General features: G+C 46.7%; 1 protein-coding gene across 1 annotated transcript in view; it reads right to left on the minus strand.

Moving 5' to 3' along the window:
- The window catches only part of RASL10A (RAS like family 10 member A), a 32930-nt gene extending 23849 nt beyond the window's left edge, over positions 1-9081 (minus strand). Inside the window, exon 1 of the mRNA XM_077296800.1 lies at positions 8960-9081. The gene's annotated coding sequence lies outside the window, so the exon portion shown is untranslated. The remainder of the gene's footprint in view (positions 1-8959) is intronic.
- Positions 9082-9459: the final 378 nt, after the last annotated feature.

Genomic DNA, 9459 nt, shown 5'->3' on the forward strand with positions numbered 1-9459 from the left:
TTAGCCTTGCTCTCCAGTCACTTCCTTGCCGGTCATCATTGTAACCTGAGTCATTCAGTTGCATGTTCCTGCTACTAGTCTGCTGATCAGCTAAGTGGACTCTTGTCCTTATTGTTTTGTTTTTCTTGTCCAGTTTACAGTTTTGTCATTTCCTGTTACTGGAAGCTCTTGTGGACTGAAATTGCCACTCCTGTGTCATGAGTTGACACAGGAGTCTTAAAGTAATTTCAGGATGGGTTTTTGAAAGGGTTTTTCAGCTGACCGTGAAGTCCTCTTTTGTATCCTTCCTCTATCTAGTAAGTGGACCTCGCTTTGCTAAATCTACCTTCATACTGTGTATGTCTTTTCCTCTGAACTCACCGTTAATATACGTGGGGGCTGCTATCATCTTTGGGGAATTTCTCTAGAGGTAAGCCAGGTCTGTTCCTTCCTCTTCCAGGCGTAGTTAGTTCTCCGGCTGGCGCATGGCATCTAGGCAGCCGTAGGAATGCTTCCTGGCTACTGTTAGTTGTGTGGTAGATTTAGGTCATGGTCAGCTTGAGTTTCCATCACCCGAGAGCTAGTCTGTTATTTTTGTGTTTCTGATGTTCCCATGCCATTGGGGAATCATGACAGTATGACCGGCCATTGTTAAAGTAATTGGCAGAAGAAAGGAGAGTAAAAGAAGTCTGTAGATTTTTTTTTTTTCCTCTCATGTTTGCTACTTAGTTGGCTCAGTTGTATTTCTGCTCTATTTACAGCCTTGCCTTTCTCTCCTTCTAATCCTTGAATGGCTCTGATCTCTCCGGTTTAAGGATGGACCCTCAGAGTTTGGCTGCAGGTTTAAATAATCTTGCTACGAAGGTTCAGAATTTACAAGATTATGTTATACATACTCCTATTTCTGAACCTAAGATTCCTACACCAGAGATATTTTCCGGAGATAGATCTCGGTTTCTGAATTTCAAATGTAATTGTAAATTATTCCTTTCTCTCAGACCTCACTCCTCAGGAGATCCTGTTCAGCAGGTTAAGATTGTGATTTCTTTGCTGCGAGGTGACCCTCAAAATTGGGCATTTTCATTGACACCAGGGGATCCTGCGTTGCTCAATGTGGATGCGTTTTTTCTGGCTTTAGGGTTGCTGTATGAGGAACCTAATTTGGAGATTCAAGCTGAAAAAGCTTTAATAGCCCTGTCTCAAGGGCAAGATGAAGCTGAGATATACTGCCAAAAATTTCGTAAATGGTCTGTGCTTACTCAGTGGAATGAGTGTGCCCTAGCGGCAAATTTCAGAGAGGGCCTTTCTGATGCCGTTAAGGATGTCATGGTGGGGTTTCCTACGCCCACAGGTCTGAATGAGTCCATGACAATGGCGATTCAGATTGATCGGCGTTTGCGGGAGCGCAAACCCGTGCACCATTTGGCGGTATCTTCTGAAGGGACGCCAGAGAAAATGCAATGTGACAGAATTCTGTCAAGAAGCGAGCGGCAGAATTATAGGCGCAAAAATGGCTTGTGCTTCTACTGTGGTGATTCCGCGCATGTTATATCAGCATGCTCTAAACGTACTAGGAAGGTTGACAAGTCTGTTTCTATTGGCACTTTACAGTCTAAATTTCTTCTGTCTGTAACTCTGATTTGTTCATTATCAGTTATTACCGTGGATGCCTATGTGGACTCTGGCGCCGCTCTGAGTCTCATGGATTGGTCCTTCGCCAGGCGCTGTGGGTTTGATTTGGAGCCTCTGGAAGTTCCTATACCTCTGAAGGGTATTGATTCTACACCTCTGGCTTGTAATAGACCACAGTTCTGGATGCAAGTGACTATGCGTATGACTCCAGACCATCAGGAGATGATTCGCTTCCTCGTGTTGTATAATTTACATGATGTTTTAGTGCTTGGATTACCATGGTTACAATCTCATAACCCAGTACTGGACTGGAAAACTATGTCTGTGTTAAGCTGGGGATGTCGGGGGGCTCATGGGGACATACCTTTGGTTCCTATCTCGTCATCTATTCCCTCTGAGATTCCTGCATTTTTGTCGGATTTTGGGGATATTTTTGAAGAGCCTAAAATTGGTTCTCTCCCTCCCCACAGAGAGTGTGATTGCGCCATAGATCTGATTCCAGGCAGTAAATTTCTAAAGGGTCTTCAGAAGTTCTTGGGCTTTGCTAATTTTTATCGTCGATTTATAACTGTTTTTTCTGGTGTTGCTAAGCCTCTTACGGATTTGACTAAGAAGGGTGCTGATGTTGCCAATTGGTCCTCTGCCGCTGTGGAGGCCTTTCGGGAACTTAAGCGCCGCTTTTCGTCTGCCCCTGTGTTGCGCCAGCCATATGTCTCTCTCCCCTTTCAGGTTGAGGTCGATGCTTCCGAGATCGGAGCGGGGGCGGTTTTGTCGCAGAAAAGTTCCGATTGCTCAGTGATGAGACCTTGTGCGTTCTTTTCTCGAAAATTTTCTGCCGCCGAAAGAAATTATGATGTCGGTAATCGGGAGCTTTTGGCCATGAAGTGGGCATTTGAGGAGTGGCGTCATTGGCTTGAGGGTGCTAGACATCAGGTGGTGGTTTTGACTGATCACAAGAATCTGATTTATCTTGAGTCTGCCAGGCGCCTGAATCCTAGACAGGCGCGCTGGTCGTTGTTTTTCTCTCGGTTTAATTTTGTGGTCTCATATCTACCAGGTTCTAAGAATGTGAAGGCGGATGCCCTTTCTAGGAGTTTTGAGCCTGATTCCCCTGGTGATTCGGAACCTACAGGTATCCTTAAGGATGGGGTGATATTATCCGCTATTTCCCCAGATCTGCGACGTGCTTTGCAAGAGTTTCAGGCGGATAGACCTGATCGCTGTCCACCTGGTAGACTGTTTGTTCCGGATGATTGGACCAGTAGAGTCATCTCGGAGGTTCATTCTTCTACGCTGGCGGGTCATCCTGGAATTTTTGGTACCAGGGATTTGGTGGCTAGATCCTTCTGGTGGCCATCTCTGTCTCGTGATGTGCGTGTTTTTGTGCAGTCTTGTGATGTGTGTGCTCGGGCCAAGCCTTGTTGTTCTAGGGCTAGCGGGTTGTTGTTGCCCTTGCCTATTCCCAAGAGGCCTTGGACGCACATCTCGATGGACTTTATTTCTGATCTTCCTGTCTCTCAGAGGATGTCTGTTATCTGGGTGGTGTGTGACCGTTTTTCTAAGATGGTTCATTTGGTGCCATTGCCGAAGTTGCCTTCCTCGTCTGAGTTGGTTCCTTTGTTTTTTCAAAATGTGGTTCGCTTGCATGGTATTCCTGAAAATATCGTTTCTGATAGGGGTACCCAGTTCGTTTCTAGATTTTGGCGGGCATTCTGTGCCAGGTTGGGCATTGATTTGTCTTTTTCGTCTGCCTTCCATCCTCAGACTAATGGCCAGACGGAGCGAACTAATCAAACTTTGGAGACGTATTTGAGGTGTTTTGTGTCTGCGGATCAGGATGATTGGGTTGCCTTTTTGCCGTTGGCGGAGTTTGCTCTTAATAATCGGGCCAGTTCTGCCACTTTGGTTTCCCCTTTCTTTTGCAATTCGGGGTTTCATCCCCGTTTTTCTTCTGGTCAGGTGGAGTCTTCGGATTGTCCTGGAGTAGATGCTGTGGTGGATCGGTTGTATCGGATTTGGGAACAAGTGGTGGACAATTTGAATTTGTCCCAGGAGAGGACTCAGCGGTTTGCTAACCGCCAGCGTCGGGTTGGTCCTCGCCTTCGTGTTGGGGACTTGGTGTGGTTGTCTTCCCGTTTTGTCCCAATGAGGGTTTCTTCTCCTAAATTTAAGCCTCGGTTCATCGGTCCCTATAGGATTTTTGAGATTATTAACCATGTTTCCTTTCGTTTGGACCTTCCGGCATCTTTCGCTATCCATAATGTGTTCCATCGGTCGTTGTTGCGGAGATACGAGGTGCCGGTGGTTCCTTCTGCTGGGCCTCCTGCTCCTGTGCTGGTTGAGGGTGAATTGGAGTACGTTATAGAGAAGATCTTGGACTCCCGTATTTCCAGGCGGAGACTCCAGTACCTGGTTAAATGGAAGGGCTATGGTCAGGAAGATAATTCTTGGGTAACTGCCTCTGATGTTCATGCCTCGGATTTGGTTCGTGCCTTTCATAGGGCTCATCCGGGTCGCCCTGGCGGTTCTTGTGAGGGTTCGGTGCCCCCTCCTTAAGGGGGGGGTACTGTTGTGATCCGCTTTTTGGCTCCCCTGGTGGTGGCTGGTGGTACTGGAGACTTGTGTGTGCTTTTCTGCCTCAGCTCACCTGCTTCCATCAGTTTTGGGAGTTCCCTATTTAGCCTTGCTCTCCAGTCACTTCCTTGCCGGTCATCATTGTAACCTGAGTCATTCAGTTGCATGTTCCTGCTACTAGTCTGCTGATCAGCTAAGTGGACTCTTGTCCTTATTGTTTTGTTTTTCTTGTCCAGTTTACAGTTTTGTCATTTCCTGTTACTGGAAGCTCTTGTGGACTGAAATTGCCACTCCTGTGTCATGAATTGACACAGGAGTCTTAAAGTAATTTCAGGATGGGTTTTTGAAAGGGTTTTTCAGCTGACCGTGAAGTCCTCTTTTGTATCCTTCCTCTATCTAGTAAGTGGACCTCGCTTTGCTAAATCTACCTTCATACTGTGTATGTCTTTTCCTCTGAACTCACCGTTAATATACGTGGGGGCTGCTATCATCTTTGGGGAATTTCTCTAGAGGTAAGCCAGGTCTGTTCCTTCCTCTTCCAGGCGTAGTTAGTTCTCCGGCTGGCGCATGGCATCTAGGCAGCCGTAGGAATGCTTCCTGGCTACTGTTAGTTGTGTGGTAGATTTAGGTCACGGTCAGCTTGAGTTTCCATCACCCGAGAGCTAGTCTGTTATTTTTGTGTTTCTGATGTTCCCATGCCATTGGGGAATCATGACAGGGTCCCGACCATTTGGCTGATGGCTGTCAATCAGTTACCCAGCTGAGTAGCAGGGGTGGTATGGATGGAGATACGAGTCTGTGGATGGAACCTAGGAAAGAGGGGAATTGTGCTAGTGAAGGTGTTATGCACCCAGGTGGCGCACGTCGTTCGTGGACCCACTGTGCCATGGAGCCAGGCTTGCCTAGAAGGGGCATAGTCAAGCAGCTACCTGTCAGGACTCTGAACATTTTTTACCTTTTGTGCATTACTGCTCTTTTCCAAGATGGCGTCTTTGGTCTCATGTGCACTGTGTCTTCCTGCTATAAAACTCCACCCCAGCCTTCAGTCTGTGCTAGAGTATTCTGCCTTGCATCCAGCTCCTGACCTCTGATTACTCCCTGGCTATATACCTGCTCCTGTGAACCTGTGTGGTGATCCTGCTACTCTGCTCTGAGTTCCTGCTGCATACACCAGTTCCAGTAATCCTCCTTCATCTGCTGCTTGTATTTACTTCCATCTGCATTTGCTGGACATGTAAGCTGTTTGCTGCTCTGCAAAAACCTGAGACTATTAACCAGGCCTCCCTGGTTGGGCTAAGATATTATTTGAACTGCCTTATAAGCTTATCTATCTGTGTTTTGACTAAGACACGGATTTATTCGTGTCAAGTATCCTCAAGAATAATTGTGCTTCATAGACTTTCTGCGTGATTGCATTTTCCTCTGAAGTTTCAGGATCCACAGGTAGAATGGTTACTGAGTTTCAGACAGGGCCAATTCGGAGACTGAATTTAGCAGTCCGGATACACAGAATACTCGGATTCAAGTACTGCCGGAGCGACTTCTTTGTTCATGACCGGCTGCACAAAGACCAGGAACTACGGGTTTATGACTGGCAGCACAAGGACCAGGGACTTCGGGTTCCGGACTGGCCACACAAGGACCAGAGACTATGAGTTCAGGACACTGGCCACACCTGGACCAGGGGACCTCACAACTCACTAGTAGACCACCACAATACCTAATGATTCAATGTTCCTTTGGCACCTCCCTCTTAACATTGGCTGGGGGGGGCATTTTACTATGTGTGCTCTGCCCCTTTAAGAGCAGGTAAGCGACCCAAACTAGGCACACCACTGGGAAGTGCGGTACGCACAACACATGGAAGCAGGGAGCACGCCGGTAACCATATCCCACGGTTTGCCGGTGTACAGAGGCTATCCAGCATGAAATACCTATGGGAAATACAGCCCCCATAAGAGAGATATTGACAGGTTCCTTCACAGATGTATTGAGAAGTGAAAGATCTGTAGGCCCACATGCTACAAAACAGTGTGATATGAGAAAGCCATATCCACATGTTTGTCCAGAAGAAAGATGGGACTTTGAGGTTCCGTGTGGACTATTGTCACGCTGGGTGAGGGAGAAGCATATTTATATATACACCACCACGTTTGAGGAGCATCTTGCTAGACTCGGGCAGATGCTAGATCGGCTTCAGAAGCATGATCTGAAGTTAAAGCCTTGAAGGTGTCATCTGTTCCAGAAGGAAATAGAATTCCAAGGACATACAGTCTCCAGTGAAGAAATGTACAAGGAGAAAAATGCTGCCATGGCCTACACCCACGATGTTGAGAGAATTAAAAGCATTCCTGGGCCTATCGGGGTATTATAGAAGATTCATCAATGAATTAGCAAAGACGGCATCCCAAAAACACAAACTCCTAAGGGTGGCAAGCAGGAGGTCCCAAGAGTTTGCCGCTTCAGTGGGAGGCGAAGCAGGAAAAAGCCTTCCAGGCACTAAAACTTGCCTACGCAGACTTCTGTCAACCATTTGTGTTATACAGGTACGGGAGTCTCCACGGTCTGGGAACAGTGCTCGCCCAAGTCCAGGAAGGGCAAGAACGAGTGATTGCCTACGCTAGTAGATCTCTACAGAATATACAATGGGTATGGAAAGTATTCTGACCCCTTTAAATTTTTCTCTTTGTTTCATTGCAGCCATTTGGTAAATTCAAAAAAGTTAAGTTTTTTTTACCATTAATGTACATTCTGCACCCCATCTTGACTGAAAAAAAACTGAAATGTAGAAATTTTTGCAAATTTATTAAGTGTGGTGAAGGAAGCCCAAGAGAGGGGTGTGCGTTTCAGAACAGAGATGACCTTCCAGTGGCTGCAACGGCTTGTGTATTGGCCACAACTATGTCAGGTGGTGGAAGAAGTTTGTTGGAAGTGGCAGTGTGAATTGGCTAAACCTCCAGAACAGAGAGCATCCACACAAGTGATAATGACCATGATCTGAGCCACTAGAAGTGTTAATGATGGATTACCTCATGATGGGCCGCTCTCATAACGTTTGTTAATATTGCCTAGTGATGATGAACCACTTCACAAAGTTCAGTTGTAGTTCTGACCCGGGATCAGATGGTTGATTCAGTGGCCCAAGCCATCTGCTTAGACTTTATCCCTGTATATGGGTGCCCGAAGAAGATCCATTCTGATCAAGGGGAATGCTTTCAGGGGAGAGTCATGGAAGAACCACACTAACTCTATGATATTGAGAAGTCCTGTGAACGCTTCAACAGAACATTGTTACAGATGCTAAGGGTGCTGGAAGAGGATCAGAAAATGAGGTGGCCTGAATTTGTTCTGGAATTAGTGGGGGTGTACAACAACTGAACTCATGCCGCAAGCAGGTACACACCGTACTTTTCACTGTTTGGCCATAACAACTGTGAAATAACTGAGCTAGAGCTTGACCCTGAGGAAGATTGCACCAGGATGAGCTTGTTTACCTGGGTGTGTGAACATCAGCATCGGCTGCAGATGCTGATGTGGCTCATTGAACAGAAAATCCAGGTAATGAGCCATCCAGACATGACCCCCTTGCAGGAGACACCACTATAACCTGGAGATTGAGTGCTGATACGAGCAAAGCGCCGTAGGGGAAAGTTAGATTACAGATGTGAAACGAATCCCCAGGAACTCTACATCAAGGAGGCTTGCGGAGGATGAGGATGAATGGTTGGTGGTACCTGCAGTGCCAAGGGAAGCAACACTACCACTCCAGGCTGATCCAGAGAATAGGTCAGAGACTGAACATGCAAGAGAAGTACCAGAAGGTCCGAATGTTCCTGAAGAAAGTAACCAAGAGGTGCCTTGGAGAACAAAGTGTGCCATTGCTGGTGTCCCACCCACAAGGTTTGTAGAGGATTACTTTGGAGCGCCCCGTCAGGGCAAGGGGTACTCGGTACCGGGTACTGCGGTTCACAGGGGGATGTCACGGTTGCTGTGACCCGGTCCGTGGCCCTGGGACATCCGTATAAAAGGGAAAGGTCTTTAAAGGGATAAAGTTTATGTTCGTGACGCCACCTGTGGTATTCGGTCAGGGTGACCGACGCTGCTTTAAGAGGTCCGCTGGGGTGATGTTATGGCAGCTAGATGGTATACCTTCCCACATGTGAATTATATCCCCAGGGCTTCCCAGTGTGAAGATGGTGGTATGGTGAGGGGCGCAGAGAAGAACAAGGACACAAGGTTGCAGTCTCTTTACCTTTACTGAAGACTTCAGCATCAGGATGAGGCTGTTTATAGGGACTCTAGCATGCCCCGGCCTCTGAGGGGTGCCACCGTGCCTCCTGGGTGTAGGTGCGGACAGGTAACATGCAATTAGCTGTCCTGCCGGTCTCTGAAGTAAGGCATAGAGGTCCTTACTACCTCGGTGTTCCGGCTACCGGTGTTCTGCACCTCAGAAGGAGGCAGCCTGTCTGGGGCTGGTCCCCTTCTGGTATCCTCTCCTGTGCTTTGCTTTCCTTCACGATCGCTGCAAAACAATTCTGCTTTCAAAATGTCTCTTTCTGGCACCTGCAGCTCTTAGGACATGCACAGCTCCGTGGATCCTCTCCTCTGTCCTCTGACAGGAATTTGCTCCTGCCAGGAACAGCATCCCTGAAGGACTGACCAACTCTCCCTCCAAACTACCAGTTATATATGTATATGGGGAGTCACCTGGTAAATAGGATCAAAAGCTCCCCCTGGTGGCCTGGAGTGTGAATGTGTTGCATGTTTGTGATACCTGGATGCAGTTATCCTTTCTTGCCTCCAAACGTAGCATCACTCTCCCCTGGAGGAAAGCAATACCACTTTGACGACCAGGACCCTGGGGCGCCACACTCGCCCCTGCCCCGTTAAATCCAGTACTCCCGGACTGGGAAAAGAAGAACAACAATACATGTTAATGCAAAAAGACATACAATTTTTAAAATGCTATAAACTTATAAAACTAATTAATACTATACCTAGAGCTTCCCTTTATGGGAGGTGAGGACACTTGAACGTTACAATAACTATTTACATGCATACTTTCACAAATAGGGAAATTTTAATAAAACAATATAACTATGAGCTAACTATGAAATACGATTACCCACTATGGGTATACTAGCTTAGGACTTCAAAGTGCAAAATAATCATTTAATCTTTATTCAAGTGCACTTTAATCTTTATTCAAAAGTGCATCATTAAGCATTTTCCTACTATCTGTCTAAATCTAAATGTCAATTTTATTATTATTTA

The sequence above is a fragment of the Ranitomeya variabilis genome, chromosome 1 (genome assembly GCF_051348905.1).
Source record: "Ranitomeya variabilis isolate aRanVar5 chromosome 1, aRanVar5.hap1, whole genome shotgun sequence".
In the NCBI taxonomy this organism is placed as follows: Eukaryota; Metazoa; Chordata; class Amphibia; order Anura; family Dendrobatidae; genus Ranitomeya; species Ranitomeya variabilis.